The sequence below is a fragment of the Pinus tabuliformis genome, chromosome 9 (assembly GCF_031772625.1).
Source record: "Pinus tabuliformis cultivar Carrire ecotype Pingquan chromosome 9, CPIR1, whole genome shotgun sequence".
Taxonomy (NCBI): Eukaryota; Viridiplantae; Streptophyta; class Pinopsida; order Pinales; family Pinaceae; genus Pinus; species Pinus tabuliformis.
Window position 1 is genome coordinate 1,386,055,941 of NC_142307.1, and position 18,817 is coordinate 1,386,074,757.

At 35.3% G+C, this 18,817-nt stretch overlaps 1 pseudogene; it reads left to right on the top strand.

Moving 5' to 3' along the window:
- The first annotated feature begins 10,141 nt into the window (after positions 1–10,141).
- LOC149153674 (linoleate 9S-lipoxygenase A-like) overlaps positions 10,142–18,817 on the top strand; it is a 49,734-nt pseudogene continuing 41,058 nt past the window's right edge.

An 18,817-nucleotide genomic window follows, 5' to 3' on the forward strand; every position in this document is an offset into this window, starting at 1 on the left:
CATGGGGTTAACGCCTATAAGCACTCATTTAGCACACAACTATACAGTGTTGGGGTAGTTATAATTGAGTTTTATTATTATCTCTATTTTCATTGTTAGAGTTTAAGGTCTTCGACCTCTATTTTGATGGGCTAAGTTTAGCTTGGGTATTGTACAACTCTGGTCAGAACTCTATGAATACTTGAAGTGGATAATGCTGAATATCGTCTTTTGAATGATATTTCCACAGCTTGACATTCTCAGTATGATGAATGAAGAATTTAAATATTATTTGTTTTATCATATGGTTATTATTCAACATTACAATTTATATTATTTCCGGAGCATTTGAGTTCGTTGGCGGTGTAAGTGCCAATTCCCAGGTGTACATCCACTTTGCCTTCATTAACTTTTCCCTCGCTGGCATACCTTGGATAGCACCTCTCCATTAAGGCAGAGAAAACCCTGAGGTTTTTCCTTGTCATAGCAGTCCTTCATTAATGTCGATGAGACTAGTTTTTGGAAAGATCTCGAACCCTTGCTACTAGCATCAACTCCACCGTTGGATCCAAGGATATCTACGGTCTTAGTGGCTTGGGACGTAAATGATGGGTTAATGCAACTCTCAGGCTGGTTAGGGGTCATTTGGTTGTGCAGAGATGGTTGAACTTCGACTATGCGATAGAAGGAGACTTGGATGGCGGTATGGCGGAATGGCACAACTTCCCTGTTTGATTCACCTCTATAGGCACACAAGTATAGCGTAGAAACGTCTCCAGCCCCAAATCTCACCTGCTAGTTTCCTCTTTCTTTATTTGATACTTACATTTTTCTCTAAATAACTCTACCCGGCTCATGCATGCGTGGAAATGTTGATACGAGGACTTTGGCTTCGGGGAACGCATCGTGGGTTCATCCTACAAGCTAGAGGTAATGGTAATCTGGCCCTAGAGGTTTCATACAATGTTTCTTTTTCCTGAGAACTGGTTGTGACAATAGCATTAATTTCAGGTGTGCTTTGCCTCCTGTTGCTCTGTAATTCCTCCTTCAGGTAAGCTCGTTCTCTGTACCTGAATTTCTCTAATAATACTCTTTCGATTTGTTCTCTAGCTTACTCTAATATGTTAACACTCTCTGCAGGTACATTCTATTGCAGGATCTATGAATACACATACCCAGAAGGAAGTTCTTTGGAGTGAAGCCGTGTTCTTACAATGGTTACTGCCTTTGATTCCAGGTTGGTTCCTCTTGGGCTTGTTTAGCGAATGGGTTCCAGGTGATAATCTTCGTTTAGATGGAGGATTGCTTGCTTTTCCTTGTGTTAATGTATTAAGGTTTCTCGTTGGCCGAAGTGCTATGACTTTTCAATAGATATATAGTTCTTTTGGTTATTGTAGAACAGAAATGATGGGTGATGGATGCGCCCATTCTTTAGCCCAATACTATACTGCTATTTTTTCATTATGAGGTTATATACATGTAATATTAATTGATGGTTTGAATAACTTCACTACGATTATGCACTTCAAATTCGCTTTGTTTCTTTTCTTTTCATGACGGCTCCCCGTGAGGGTTTTCCTAACATGGGGTTAGCCGCCTATAAGCACTCATTTAGCACATGGCTATACAGTTTTGGGTAGTTATAATTGAGTTTTATTATATGTTTTCATTGTTAGAGTTCAGGGTTGTCGACCTCTGTTTTGATGGGCTAAGTTTAGCTTGGGTATTGTACAGCTCTGGTCAGATCTCCATGAATACTTGAAGTGGATAATGGTGAATATCATCTTTTGAATGAGATTTCCATAGCTTGGCATTCTCAGTATGCTTTCTTTTGATTAAGATAGTGAAAGAAATACATGTTAATTTCTATGGATTGACCAAATACAGTTCCTGATCTTATAACTCAGTAGGTTATTAAATTTTCAGTGCGACAGTTTATAATCAGAGAATCACATGAATAGCTGCTCTACTACAGTGATTTAATATTTTTCTTATGGTTTAGAATAACTGAAACATTTTGTTTCAAAAAATGGAAATTAAATCTTTTCATTACCTTTTTCTTTATGCAATGATGTCTGTAGCTATCCGACTGTACTAAAATTGTAATGAAAGACATTATGCCTAATATTATCATTGACAGAGTCTTGCTAGTAATTCATCAGCATGTCAACCTGTTCATTTCGTAAAATAAAGCAACTAATCTTTCTCCTACTGATAATTATTAAACACAGAATCACTACTTATCTGTTTCCCTGCTTTACTTGTAAAGATGCATGTGTTTCCCCTTTCTGGAAGGTCTCACTACCCAGCCATGGATCTGGCAATTACGTCCAGAATCCCCCTCCAAGCTCTTCCAACTCTTGACAATGGCTAAAACAACTTGGTACCTTGGGTGTCAGGACTATGTCCAGCCTAAGTCTCATACTTGTCGGCTGTTATCCAAGGTCTTTTTCCCATTGGCTAATTTGTCCAGCTCTAGGAAAAACCATTCACAACATAATCCCTTCTACCACTTTTTTCACATCATAATCCCTTCTACCACTTTTTCCCCAACCCCCTCAGGGTTTTGCCATTTTTCTTTTTGAACGAAAAGATGGAGAACTGCTGGTAACTGTTTCACGAGTTATTTTAACTAATTCCTTAGTTCTTTTACAAATTGATCAAATTATTTTAATTAATAATTAATAACATATGTTCTGACTTTTCAGCCTAATTGTTTTAACATTAATAAGTAAAACTTAGTAAAAATAAATGTTGGTGCATCAATGGGTGTTACAAAATGTTTTAGTTTAAACCATCTTATTAATATATTTTATAAATTAATAACATTGAGGCCAACTACAAGAGGAAGAGTAGCAGATCTCAAGTAAAAACACGTAAATTTTAATTAAAATTATACACTCAATAAAATTATTTATTGCCCCAATATGAGGTAGGTCTCATGTAAAAACAAGTAAATGTAAACACATAAACATTTAACATATAATGTTTAACATTTTTAATTTAATGGCAGTTCTATTTAAAAATCAATCTAATTATTATTATTACGTATAAACACAACATAAATTTAAAATATGAAAAGGCTTACGAACACTCAAAAAATAGGTTTGGTAAATAAATAAAAATATAAATAAACTAGGGGTATGGTAAATAAATAAAAATATTTATTATTACGTATAAACACAACATAAATTTAAAATATGAAAAGGCTTACGAACACTCAAAAAATAGGTTTGGTAAATAAATAAAAATATAAATAAACCAGGGGTATGGTAAATAAATAAAAATATAAATAAATTAGAGGTATGATAAATAAATAGCATATTTTTTCATATTTATTCTACAAACCCCTTTATATTTACAAAAACTCAAAAAATAGGTTTTATTTAGGTGAAGCCTATGGGCCAAATACCATGGGACAAATTATTATTAATACCATGTAAAAAAAACATTATTAACCCTAATATTAATATTAAAATATTATTATTATTATTATTATTAAATCAAATATTCATATTAATATATTATAATATTAATATTATTAAATTTAATAACTTTAGATTAATCAAATATTAAATTTGTAATATATACAGCTTGAGTGGGCCTAATGGTTAAGAGCATGTATTTCCTCCTAAGAGGTCACAAGTTCAAAACCAGAGGGGGGTAGAGTATGTATGCCTTCGTAGGCTTAGCAGTCAAATCGCTGCGTAGAGGTGGGTCCCTTGTCCCACAAACAATGGGGTCTCATACACCAATTTGGTGTCTGGCTTGGCTGTGACCTTAAAAATAGATATTATTATTATTATTATTATTATTATATCATGATATATATATTAACTCTAGATATATATGGGAGGGAAGAACAAAGACACGGAGTGATAGAGGTGGAGAGGTAGGGGGAGTGACAAAGGAGAGATGGAGATAAACTGAAGGAAAGGGGGAGGACAAATGAAGAGAGAGAGAGAGCGAGAGGAGTGAGAGAGGTAGAGAAGGGTAAGAGAGGGAGAGGGAGACATAAAGATGGAGGTGGGAGAGAGAGAAGGAGAGAGGGAGGGAGATAGTGATAGGATTGGAGGGCAGAGAGAAAGAGAGATGGGGGAAGAGAGAGGGAGGTAGGAGAGAAAGGAAGAGATAGGAAAGACGAGAGAGATAACTTGAGAGAGAGGAGAAGAGAGGGAGGGATATAGAGATGGAGCTGGAGGGGGGGAGAGGGAGGAAAGAAGAAAGACACAAAGAGTGAGAAGTGGAGAGAGAGAGAGAGGGAGGGAAGAAGAAACACACAAAGAGTGAGAAGTGGAGAGAGAGAGGGGGAGTGACAAGGGAGAGATGGAGAGAGAGAGGGGGGGAGTGACAAGGGAGAGAGGGAGAGAGAGAGTTTATGTTTGGGGCTGAGATAATGAGACGAAGGAGGAGAGATGGAGAGAAGGGGGGAGACAAGGAGATAGAGAGGCATATAGTAACAGAGCTGAAGTGTGAAGAGAGAGAGAGAGAGAGAGAGAGAGAGAGAGAGAGAGGTGGGAGAGAACGTGAGAGAGAGGAAGGAAGAGAGAGGATGTGAGAGAGAGTGATCAGGGAAGAGAGAGGGAGGTAGGAGAGAAAGGGAGAGAGAGGGAGAGAGAGGGAGGGATAGAGAGATGGAGTTAGATGGGGGAAGAGGGAGAGAAGAAAAAATCAATATAGAGTGAGAAGTGGAGAAAGAGGGAGTGATAAGGGAGAGATGGAGAGAGAGTGTGTATGTTTGGGGGTGAGATAATGAGACAAAGGAGACATGGAGAGAAGGGGGGAGAGAAGGAGAGAGAGAGGCATATAGTAACAATTGGAGAGAGAGAGAGAGAGATGGAGATGGGGGGGGAGAGGGGAAGGTAAGAATAAATACAAAGAGAGAGAGAGAGAGATGGAGATGGGGGGGAGAGGGGAAGGTAAGAATAAATACATAGAGAGAGAGAGAGAGAGAGATGGGGGGGGGAGAGGGGAAGGTAAGAATAAATACATAGAGAGAGAGAGAGATGGAGAGGAAAACAAGAGGGAAGAGATATAGAAGAGAAGAAGAGGGAGAGAAGGGGAAGAGAGAGAGAGAGAGAGAGAGAGAGAGAGGGAGGAGGAGGGAGTGATAGATAGATAGATTGGAGAAAGAGAGAGTATGTTTTGGGGGTGATATAGAGAGATAGAGGGAGATAAAGATATAGATGGATGATGAAGAGAGGGAAGAAGAGAGAAATGGAAACAGGGGGGAGGGACATAGAGATTGGTAGATATGGAATGAGAGAGTGTGTGAGATTGGGGAGGTGAGATAGAGAGACAAAGAAGGAGAGATGGAGGGAGATATAGATATAGATGGAGGGGAGAGAGAGGGAAGATGATTTCTTGCACTAGATGCATTATTTTTAATGTAGATGGTGATTTCTAATCTTATTTGATCGCTTTCACTAGATGCATTGATTTTTGTGTAGATGTTGATTTCTAATGATATTTGATTACTTGCACTAGATGCATTGATTTCAATGTAGATGATTTCTATTCCTATTTGATTGCTTGCACTAAATGCATTGATTTCAGTGTAGATGGTGATTTCTAATCCGATTTGATTGCTTACACTAGATGAATTAATTTCAATGTAGATGTTGATTTCTAATTATATTTGATTACTTGCACTAAATGCATTGATTTCAATATAGATGATTTCTATTCCTATTTGATTGCTTGCACTAAATTCATTGATTTCAGTGTAGATGGTGATTTATAATCCTATTTGATTGCTTACACTAGATGAATTAATTTCAATGTAGATGTTGATTTCTCATTATATTTGATTACTTGCACTAAATGCATTGATTTCAACGTAGAAGATTTCTAATCCTATTTGATTTTTTACACTAAATGCATTGATTTCAACGTAGATGGTGATTTCTAATCATGTTTGATTGCTTGCACTAGATGCATTGATTTCAGTGAAGATGTTGGTTTTTAATCATATTTGCTTACTTGCACTAGAAGCATTGTTTTGAGTATAGATGTTGATTTCTAATCCTATTTGATTACTTGCATTAGATGCATTAATTTTAGTGTAGATGTTTTCCAATCTTATTTGATTGCTTGCATTAGATGCATTGATTTAGGTGTAGATATCGATTTCTGATTTGATGTAATTGGATGTATGATGGTACATTAATTTTAAAGTGATTGGATTAATAGTGTGCATTGATTTCAGTGTAAGCACAAAAAATTATTAACAATGTACACTGACTTTTGTGTTATAGTAATTCCACCTATTAATATTGGAGAGTAAGAGACATAACCTACGATGTTTACTACAACAACTCGAGCTAAATATTTAAATGGTTTATGATTTCAACTATCCTTTTCATATAATCGATATGAAAAAATGACAAAATTAACAAGGGTGACAATAAGAATAGTAGAAGAAAATAGTTTGAGATTGATAACAATGAATACTATTTTTAATTGACTACATTCTTATTATTCACATTTTCTATCATTAAACACTATTACATTGTGACTTTGCATTCAAAATTTTTATTTCATCATTTTTCATTATTAAAGTTACTAGCAATATTTATCATCTCAATAAAGTAACTAAGAAAATTAAAAATTAAAAATGACCAAATAAATATTAGACATATTTAGGATATTTAAAATGATTATATTAATATTAGATGTATTTACATATTATTGATAAAATTAATCATATGTTCAATAGATCCGTATCTATAAAACCAACCTAGATCCATATCTATGAAGCACCCAAAGGAATCAAATCTCTCCAAGTGCAAACATTTCCTCAAGTTTTGCACAGGTATATATATATATATATATATATATATATGGAAATTTACCACAAGAGTTATTAAAAAAAAACACATCAACTTTTACACTGTTTCAAATTTTCAGATCATTTAATAACTCTTAATAATATCACTGTAATGCCTCACAAAATTGATCAAGAATTTTTTAGTTTATATTAATGTTTAGATAGTGAATTTTTGGCTGGTGAGAAATTATTCAAAAATCTGATTATAGGAGTGTTTAATCATATTTTTAATGGCGGAAATGGATTTAGCACCATCAAAAACTCATGGGACATCTAAAATAAACTTGCCAACTGTAACTGGGATTTTCAAAATTTTCCACCAAATTTTTCAAAATCATACTAAAATTTATATTAAATATTACATATAAATAAAATTTTGAGCGGTATTGATAGTTGATGGCAATCAATCAAAAAAAATTATTAATACAAATATTTCTTAAAGTTCTTGGTCAAAAAATAATTAATTTTAAGGATTATGTTAAAGAAAAGGAAAATCTGCATGATAATGGAGTGAAAATCGTTCAATGAGCATAGTCAACCTCAACCCACAACTGTTTCAACACCATTAATTCAACATGTTCCGTCAGCAAGCTCCCCTGGTCGAGCACGTTCTTTTCTTGTTGTTTATTCAAGGCCTAACCATTGTAAACACTTTTCTATTGTAAACACTTTTCTATAAAAACATGACAAACATTTGATACCAATCCAAAAATTGATCCACTGAATCTCTGCAACATCACCATAAATCCATGAATCTCTTCCATGGTGATTTCATTGCAGATCACCAACACCCGAGCTCTTTCATTGTATTCAGCAAGGCTTTGAAATACTTCGAACGCCTAACTAAATCAATGCTCCCTACTTTCCCATCTACCAAGTGAATTCACCAACTATTAAATTCTATCAATCAGAATTAGGATATGATAACGACGTAGAACGTTGCGAAGATGGAGTAGGACACCTTGTAGCGCACTACTGAACAATGGAGCTGCGGTAAAATGTAGAGATATGCATGAGTATACATACTCTGATATGTCATGGGGTCATGCACTAAGCGACTAATTAGCTGTGTATGGCCTTTAATCTTTGGGCTGGGAAAACAGTGGGGGCGAATATTGTTCATTTAGGTTTTAACCAAACAGAACATGGTACAAGAGTATCATTTTGTTTTGAAAGGTGACAGATATTGTAGAGAAGCATGAGTTTAATTTTGAAAAGCTAAGTTTAATTTATAAATATTATTTATTTATTATAATTTATTATAATTTTTTTTTTTTAATATAGAAACAAATGTACAGTTTTGAAAAATTATTATACATTTAAATTTTGTAAAATAAATAAATTTAAATTTATTCTTAGAAATTATCATTAAATTTAAAAGAAAAAAACACAAATTATTTATGCACTTATTCTTTAATTTGATAAGTGCATAAATATTTAATGGTATTATGCACCATTAAACCATTGTAATAAATATTTTTATGATCATTAAACTCCATATATTTATATTTTAAATAAACTTTCTGTAAATAATAAATTATTGTTATTCCATTGTTTTAAAATAAATATATGACCTTATAATATTTGAAATTTTATAATTCTGAAAACATAATTGAGATTATGGAAAAATTGAGAAAGTTATGTTAAACATGATTGCAATAAATGGCACCAATTGGGATGTTGTTCCTTGATTTAATGTCAAAAACCATAGATTAGTTTTCCTTGGTTATGTATATAAAGTCATTTCAAATAAATGAGTGCAATCAAACCACATACTTATAAAATTATTTTTCTAAATATAATAATATTTAAATATCGACCAATTAAATAATACTATCATAAATCATGATAAAACATTAATTTGATTAATGTTCTAAATTCTATCAATTGCACACATAAAAAAATTGTAATATTGTAAATAATATGACACTAAAACTCTTTAATAATAAATTTAAAAATTTTATAATTTTTTTTTAAGTTAGGAAAAATATTTAGAATTTTTAAATTAATTTTTTTTTTATCAATGGTTTTGCTCTTATAATTTTAAAGTTGGTTAAAACAATTTGCATAATTTTTTTTATATATTTATAAATAAAAAATATATAAATTATTAATAATAAAATAATAAACAATAAAATAAAAACAATATTTTCTTCTGTTAACTTATGACATTTAATTAAAATTTCCAATTGACGTCATTATAGGTTTTTTATTCGAAGAAAAAAATACAAAATACATTTATAAAATAATATTGCATTTTAAATTTTCAATGAAGAAAGAAATTATCAATATATGCATTGTGAAAGGCGGAAATAAAAATAACAAAAAAAAATATCAAGAAAGATTCAACTTATGAAAATATGGAACTTTATTATTTTAATAAGTATATTAAGAAAGATTCAACCTAGGAAAATATGAAACTTTATTATTTTAATAAGAGTGTCCAAAATTATTATATGTGAATGTTGGTATAAGAATTATTATATGTGAGGGTTGGTATCAACGACGAAATCCATATTTAAACTGACAAGCCAATGTAATTTCTGCGTAAATACTAATTGCAACCTGTGGATTAAGGTATTCTGCGTCTGTCTTTTTCAATAATTACATGACACTGTTGTTAGGTGTGTCACAAACCCACATGTGAAGATATTCATAAAATAAAATAAAAATTACTTTATTTCATCATTAAGCGCACATTTACACCAGTGTAATTTCTTACCAATGTTATTTTTACATCTCATTGGATTTTAATATAGTAAGGTCTTTTTTACAAATCAAACAAATCATATTTTTATATAATCTTGGCATGTCTAATGTTTATTGTGAACATACATTGGTTTGAGTTTCCAACCAACTCAACTAGCCCGTGCTTACCAACATTCGGACCATGATTAGTTATATTGTTGTATATCAAACTTTAATTATAAGTTAAGTTCTTTAATTCTGTCATGTCACTGTGATAAGCATTAATTTGCCACCTGTCTATACTTAAAGCCAAATTAACTCTATTGCTGATGCATTAGCCTATGTACGAAGGTATTGCCTCTCTAGAGTCTTCGTCTGTTGTACAGCTTTGCCATCAACCTCGGGAGCGACTCCTCATCCACAGTCCCCAGATGTCAACTCAAATCGGACAGTAGTGGAGAACCTTGAGGTTTTATGCCTCCGATGTAGTGTCGTCGCCTTCTCATTTCTTCCTTCCAGGATTAGGCATAACCTGTAGAGGGGTTTTCCTGTGCACAGGTAACTACAAGCCTAAACTTCGTCGTTTTGAGGGTGTTTTTTTCCCAATTAGGCTCACCCTTGTCATGTTATGCTTCCTAATCGACAATGGTTACCTTTGACAGGCGCATCCGGGTTCTGGTTCGGCGTCTTGTTGCGAGGAGGGTTTTTACATGCAGCTTCAATCCAGGTAAATTTCTTAATGTGGTCGATACAATTCTATTCACAAGTTTACCCATTCTTTTGTTTACATGCGTAGTGTTTAATTATTGTTACTTTTCCCATGAGGGATGGAGGGTTTCACAGGTGACGATGGTTTGGGCGAGGTGCCGGAAAAAGCCTTTGCTCAGCGCACTGGGTGCGACGATGGTTGTTCCAGCCCATCTACCAGGTACTTGAGTTTTTCCCATTACAATTTCTAAGGGTTTCTTAGGTTCGAGATTTTGGGTTCTAAAGATAAAGATGACTCTGGTATCATAACTATTCACTTATCTGTCTATGTATAATTTTTATTATTTGTAACATCTCTAATATTAAAAGTACGCTCGCTTTAAGGGCGAATTATATTTGTAATAAGTTCTATACTAAATTTTAATGGTGGAAAAAACCCGAGCCTAGCTCTCTTTTCCCTCTTTTTTGGATAATAGGTTCAGTACAATTTCTCAATGCTATTAAAAGTGCTTTGCGGCTTACTTGACAGACATTACAGTTCTTGTTTTCCATGTACAATAATTGTTATATATACCTCTTCTGAATAATGCAATAGTTGGTAAAATGCTTTATCATTTTCTTCAGATATTAAAGTCGAAATGCTCAACTATTTTTCAAGTTGAATCTATAATTTTTAAGGTCGACTATAATCTTCAAGTGAAGTTTACAATTTATCAAGCATTGCCCGTAATAAAAGGATTATATTTACCTGTCACAGGTCAATAAACTCTGTTTCTTTTCGTTTTATTTATTGTTTAAATTTTTTGTTATTATCGGAAGGTTTGGGTTTCTAATTGATCCTCTTTACATAGTTCGAATGTCTATGCGGGTTTTCGATCATGTATTATTTTTCCTTCTTTCCCCTGTAATCAAGGTTTTCCTTTACTTTTTAAAGGAATTATGGGCATACTAGTTCTTTTATAAATTTTTGTGGAAAATCTCGGCAATTCTTGCTTTCCTGTTTTGTTTTATTGACATAATGTCTGCATATCTAGACTTTTGTAAGTTCCTGTGTAGTACAACCACATATAGACTATGTTTCTCTCTTGGTCCGAGTAAAGTAATTCTTCTTTCTAACTTAGGTACATAAAAATTTCTTATGGACTATTCTACATAGGACACACAGAATTAACCATTCTATCTCTAAAATATCTGTTAGCAAATATCAAGCATAGTTTTATATATATCAGATCTCTACTTATATAGTATGAGATTTCAATTATCTGGAACATGCTAGCTTCTAGTTTGGTATCAAACTAGACCTTGATCTGCTTGCTACTTTTTTTCCCAACCTTGAGACTACTGTACCAGCTAGTCCCCCCATCGTGTTGTTCCTGAATACAGGAACCATCTCTTCTTTTTTTTGAGAAACCACTGTCTCATTGCTTACAACTCTCTGATCCAAACCAGACATAGCTACAGAAAACTACCTGACATCTCAGCACAAATTTTCTCCCTTTTTTTTTCTTGCTCACTCTCTTTCCTTGATCTCAGATACCCCTATCCTTTTGATATTTCTTGAATAAATCCTCAAGAAATTAGTTAGGGACAAGTAGTTGCCAACTTAACTACTTTAACAGGTGAAAACAATATTTACATGTGACTGTTATTTCATTTATGCATAATTTAATTCAAGAAATAGTTTTTATAACTTAAAATGATAATCAATCTTTTTAATTGAAAGTAAATTAAATATTTACATTGGCTGGGGATATCACATCTCCCCCCTAAAATGTAACATCGTCCCAATGTTTTCCTTCTGAAAATAAGTTCGGAAATGTCTCCTTCATAACCTGCTCATCTTCCCAAGTAGCCTCCTCTGGCCCATAGTGTTGGCATTGCACCTTAACCTAGGTGATAACTCATTTCCGTGGCGTTACTTCTCTTCGATCAAGTATAACCAGGGGTTTGACCAAGAACTCGCCTTCCGGATCGACCTATACAGAACAACAAAAACACAATTAAATCAGTCATTTTTTATTTAATTTATTAACCAGCTTGTTATAATAAGTCCTAATTCTTAATAAAAAAAAAATTATATTTTTTTTCTAATTTATCTGAATGTCTTGCCAATTGATTATATGGTTAGGATCATATATGTATTTCTTAAGTACAGAAACGTGAAAGACATTATGCACACGAATATGGTTGGGTAAGCCAAGATGGTAAGCCACTGGTTCGATTCGAGCCAAAATTTGGAAAGGACCGTAGAATTAGGGTGTTAATTTAGCACATCCGATCCATTGCAATGTACTTTTCTTGGCTTGTACCCAAACGTAAACATGATCTCCCACTTGGAATTCCCAGAAACTTCTCTTCCGATCAACAAAATTATTTTGTCGGTCTTGAGCGACTTTTAAATTATATCGTACCTTTTTAACCATCTCCTCCATTTCTTTTAACATATCAGGTCCTAGCATCAATATGTCCTCTGGACCACCCCAAATCAAGGGTGTCCTGCACTTACGTCCGTATAATACTTCAAGTGGACTCATCTGTAAGGATTTATGGTATCCGCTATTATAAGAAAACTCTACCAAGTGTAGGTAATCTTCCCATTTAGATGGTTGTTGCATTACATAACTCCGCATCATGTCTTCTACTACTTGATTTACTCTCTCCATCTTCCCATCCATTTGAGGGTGATAAGAAGTGTTGAAGTGTAGTTGTGTGCCTAAACCTTCAAATAGAGCTTTCTAGAAAGCTAATGTAAATTTCACATCACGGTCGGAAATGATCATCTTGGGTACTCCATGTAATCTAAAAATGTTTTGCATAAAAATGTTAGCAATTTGTACCGCCTTGTAGGTTGATTGTACCGGTATAAAATGAGCAGATTTGCTCAACTTGTCCACTACCACCATTATTGAGTCGTTCTTCCTTTTAGACTTGGGAAGTCCCGTAATGAAGTTGATGGATATGGTCTCCCATTTCCATTCAGGAATAGGCAATGGGTGGAGTAATCTCGTTGGGTGATGGTGCTCTGCTATCACTTGCTGGCATTCCAGACAACGAACTAAATATTCTGCTACCTTCTTTTTCATACCGGGCCAAAAAAATTCCTTTCTAAGAGTAGTAATCAGTTTCTGGTACCCAGGGTGGCCTGCATACAAAATCTTATGATATTCATCTAAAATTAAATTTTTAAGAATTTTCTGATTAGGCACATATACTCTTTTCCTATAAATCAGCAAGTCTTCTGAATTTACCTCATATCCCAGTTATTGTTCATGGTTCAGAATTTTAGCTTGTTGTCATAAATGTTTATATTCTGAATCCTGCATGGATGTTTCTCGAATTTTCTCATAAAAAGTAGTTTGTGATTCACTAAAAGATACCTCATATAAAAAATTTACCTTTCAACTTAAGGCATCCGCGACTCAGTTCTCTTCTCCTTTCAAGTCCTTGATTTCAAAATCAAATTCACTTAGGAAGTCAGCCCAATGAGCTTATCTAGCATTCAAGGTGGGTTGTTTGAAATAGTTTGTTAGACTATGATGATCAGTCATTAACATAAATTTCTTACCCATCAAGTAATGTCACCACATCTTCAAGGCATGGATGACTGCTATCAGCTCTAAGTCATAAGCTGAATATTTTTTCTCATACTCCTTAAGCTTCCTAGACTCATAGGCAACAACTTTGCCTTCTTGCATTAATACACCACCTACACCTTCCTTGCTAGCATCTGTACAAACCACATAATCTTTATTGGGATCAACAATGCTCAAAATGGGTGTAGTGGTAAGTAGATGTTTGAGTTGATCAAAACTTCTTTGACAATTCACGGTCCACCTAAAGGTTTTCCCTTTCTTTTGCAGAGAGGTAATGGGGTATGCCACCCTAGAAAAACCTTCAACAAATCGTCTATAATATCTGGCTAGACCCATGAATGATCTTATATCAGCTACGTCTTTTGGTATTGACCACTCCATGATAGTCTTTATTTCCTATGGGCCTACCGCAATTCCATTCTTGGTGATGACATGTCTTAGGTACTGGATTTGTTCTTTAAAGAAATCACATTTATTGTGCTTAGCGTACAATTGGTGTTCTCTTAAAACTTGCAGGAGAATACGGAGATGCTCCTTATGTTCTTCTATGTTCTGAGAGTAGATCATTATATCATTGATAAAGATTAATACAAACTTATCAAAATACTGATGAAATATATTGTTCATGAGGCACATGAAGGTCGTGGGAGCATTAGTTAGTCCAAAGGGCAGCGCAACAAACTCATGATGTCCATAACAAGTCCTAAAAGCAATTTTTGCTATATCTTTCTCCCTTATCCTAATCTAATGGTAAACCCAGTGGAGGTCAATTTTTGAAAATATAGTTGCACCCTTCACCTCATCAAATAACTCATCTATATGGGGTAGGGGGTATCTAATCTTAATAGCCAGTTTATTTAACTGACGGTAATCTATGCACAATCGCAAGGTTCCATCCTTCTTCTTAACAAAAAGCACTGGAACTCCCCAAGGTGATACACTTGGACAGATGTATTTTTTATCAAGAAGCTCTTGTATTGCATTTTAATTCTGTTAACTCTGGTATGCTCATACGGTAAGGGGCTCAGGAGAACAGAGCAGCTCTCGGAATCAACTCAATGGTGAAATCTATATCCTTTTTTGGGGGTAGTCCCGTGATTTCTTCAAGAAACACATCCATAAAATTTTGCACCACTGGTATATTCTCTAAAGAAACAGTTTTATCCTTAGAATTAGCATACCCTACTTGTATTTCATAAACCTGGCAACCTTTTTTGATACATTTTGCTAATTGGGAGGCTGTTACAAGCCTTAATTTCAAAGGTTTTTGAATGGCTTGAATTGTTTTTCTCTCTCCTTTCTCATCCAGGTAATTAATGGTTTTGGTTTTACAGTTAATGAGGGACCAATGTTTTTCCAACTAGTCCATACCTATAAGGATATTGTATGATCCCAGGGGTAACACATTCATGTCTGCCATAATAGACTGACCTGCTAACATTAGGGGACAATTGTTGACCTTGGCCAACACCCTTCTTTTTGCTCCCGTGGCTAGTTGTACTAACCAAGGATTTTTAAACTTAACAACTTGCAAACATCATTGTTCCACTATCTTGGAACTAATATAACTCAAAGTAGCTCCTCGATCAATTAAAATGGATATGGTTTAGTCAAAAACTTTACCTTCGAATTCAACTGTGGTTGGTTGATATTCCGCCTGATAGTCTTCAAGGGAAGCATTAATTTTAAGAATGCTTCTTACCAATTCCCCCACAGTAGAAGCTTCTTGAATCTGTGAAATCTGATTAGTTCCTTGCAATGTGGGTAGATTTTGACATAATGCGGCCTGTTAGTGTCAGTCTTTTCAGCCTTCCTCCAGTGATAAAACATGCTCTTACAAAATGATTTTAAGGTGTCAAGGTCAAATTTTGTCATTTCAGTGAGTTTTCAAGCAAAATTTGGTCACTAGGTATTAGGTCTAGGGTTTGTTTTTACTCCTTGCAAAGTTGTCCAAATGTCGGTCCATGTCACCATTCAGCTGAGTGTACCATCATTCAGAGGGTTGTCATCATCATGCCAGGCGCCAATGGGTCATTTTACACCTTGTTCATGCTTCAGTTGTGCCTAGGTAAGGTTCATTTCCCTCTCCTAGGGTTTTGAAGGTAATTTCTCTTGGATGTTCAAATCATCAATAAAACTTGTATCCTGATGTTCATACACCTTCCCCTATCCTTAATGTACCTTATTAAACACTTCCAATCACTGAGCTCCCCCAAATTCCTCATTTTTGCACAAACCCTAGTTTCTTGCTACAACTTGGCAATTTTCTAGGCTAAGCCTGTGTTTTGCCCTTTTGGATCCCTTCCCCTCACTCAATCTTTGAAATTCCACTTTCCCCTGCTTCCTAACATCCCTCCCTACTTCCCAAAATTCTCTCAAGAATTTAGAAGCCCCTTATCCCCTTCATTTCGCTTCATTTCGACAAATCCCTTGTTCCACACATCGGGATAGGTTTTACACCAATAATGTTGCTGAGTAATAAAAGATTAATTTTAGAAAACTGAGAGAGGTTTTTGTCAAAAATAGGCCAAGGAAGAGAAACCTCCTTCACTTTTTACACAGGTTTCGTGGTTTTAGAAAAATGTCAAAAATACCGCTGCCTCGAGAGAATGGATGCACCTATGAACTGACATTGGAAAAATCAAGTTTTATCCTAGCTTGGTTGGCCAAATGACTTGCTTGATGATTCAAAGGATAACTACACACAACTATCTTTCCAATGAGATATCATGAGCTCAATTTGGAGTTGAGGAAACCCTTCAAAAGTTGATTGCAACAACACTCTGCCTTTAGGCAGCCTCATTTTGCACATTTTGACCAGTCTTGGGAGATTTGATTTTTGATAGGGAAAATGAACTCCAAATTAAAAAATTCTAGTTGGGTTGGAAAGTAGACTCAAAGACCTTTCCAACAAGCTATCCCGTGCCCAATTTGGACACCAGGAAGGCCTCCAAAAGTCTCCTGGAAAAATCATGACGCATTGGGCAGGTGGCATGGCGCACATAACTGGCACGACGCATTGGGCTGCAATTTCCAGTGCAAATTTACACTGGCGCGGCGCATAGAGAAGGTGCAGCGCATTGGGTTTGATGCGTGGTGCATACAGCCAGCAAGCCCAAAAACTTCAAAAATTTGCTCCAAAATCGCCCAATATGCTTGGATCATCATTTGTACAAGTAGGTTGAGCTTCTCTCATAGCTTTTCATCCAAATTTGATGGTTGTTTGATGGTATTTGTTGCATGGTGATTGTTTAAAGAAATCAAACCCTACTTCTCCAAAATTTCCAAAGCAAACAGTGCTAGGGTTTTGATTGACTATTTTGCTACCAAGTTCATCACTCCCTTATTTCATATTTTCCATTGATTTCCTTATTCCCCAAGTTCACATACCCCTTAATTCACTAATCCTATACCCCTACTCCCATTTCCTAAAATCCAAACTCAAACTCCCAAACCCTAGTCCCATACTAAAAAATCCCAAACTACTCCCTGACCCTTGTTCCTTTGATTAAACCCCCCTACCCCCAGCAGTCCCTAAAATTCCTCACTATTTGTTCCTCCCCCTATAGTTGTACCACTCTTCCCCTTGGTGGCAAAAGTCAAAACACACCATCAAGACAGTTCAACACATCACAGCTCACCTATTTCTCATCAAGGCAGCTCCAAGACAGTTCATCCAGTAGCGGAGATGGCATCTGATCCTTCATATGATTATGAAGAGGATACACACAGTGAATCACCTACAAAGGTACATGCACCCAGGAGACCTCATAAAGGTGGCAAAACATACGGGAAAACCACCAAGCTGCCCAAAGGAGGATGGTGAAGTTCACTTCACTTGAGAAAGAGGTCAATGCCGATCGGGAGTCATGGCTTGAAAGAGCCAATATCCACTTGGAGAGGAGGTTGGAGAAAGCCATCAATGAGAAGAATATGTTGAGAAACATGGCGTATCATTATTTGTCAAGGAATATGGTGTGCCAAGTGAATCAGGTGTTTAAAGGCAAAATTAAGGAAGGCATCAAAGAGGCAAAAGGAGCATGATCGACTTCAGACATTGGCTGAGGCTTCCTTGGCCCAACATAGCTCTTGATAGAGAAGGTCCAGCTCAAATTTCAAGAAATTTGGAGCAATTTTTGCATTTTAAATTTTTTTTGCACAAAAAACAGAGTTTTCCTCCCTATGCGCCGCGCCACGTGGCACTCACTTTTGCTAGGGGGCTCCAAATCCCAAAATATCAGCATTTTTGGATTTCACATGAAAATTTATGCTTTCCTACCTATGGCCAAGAAATATGGGCAAGTTTTGAGCCCTCAAAAAGGTCAAAAAATCTCAAAAAATGACCTCACTACTCCTATTTTGACACACAGGAAGAAGTCTTGGGCGAACAGACGTTTGGAGGGGAAAATGGAGACCAAATTGAAAAATTCTACTTGGGTTGGAAAGTAGACAGGCATACCTTTCCAACAAGCATACTTGGAGCTAATTTGGACACCGGGAAGGCCTTCAAAAGTGGGTCCAAAAAGGCACTACGCATAGAGAATCAAGCGCGGCGCATAGAGGAAAAATTGCCAGTTTGACCAAGTTTTGCTCTGTTTTTCGCCCAGCTTTGCCTTGTTTGACTTTTTTACTTTCCTATTGGAAAATGTGTGATGTGATTTGATGTACATTGATGGATCATGATGTAAATATGTTAAATTTTCACTTGTAGAGGTAGATTCATCAGTTTAAAGGTTGTTTGAAACTGAATGAATCAGTTCCCTTGTTTCTAGAGGCATGCTGTTCTGTTGCCTAATTTCTAGTTCTCAGTTTAGAATTAGTTGAAACAGCTCCTAAACATGTGTGCTCGACCCCTAGAGGCAAGGATGAGCTATGTTTGTCTATATTATGTTGTTTTCAGTCATTAGCATGGTTGGAATCTTGAGAAATCTCGGAGCTTCATTGTACATTCATATTTTCATTTTGGCTAAGGAATTGAGACCAGAATTTGCAGTATTCTTTGGGATTCATGTGGCAATTT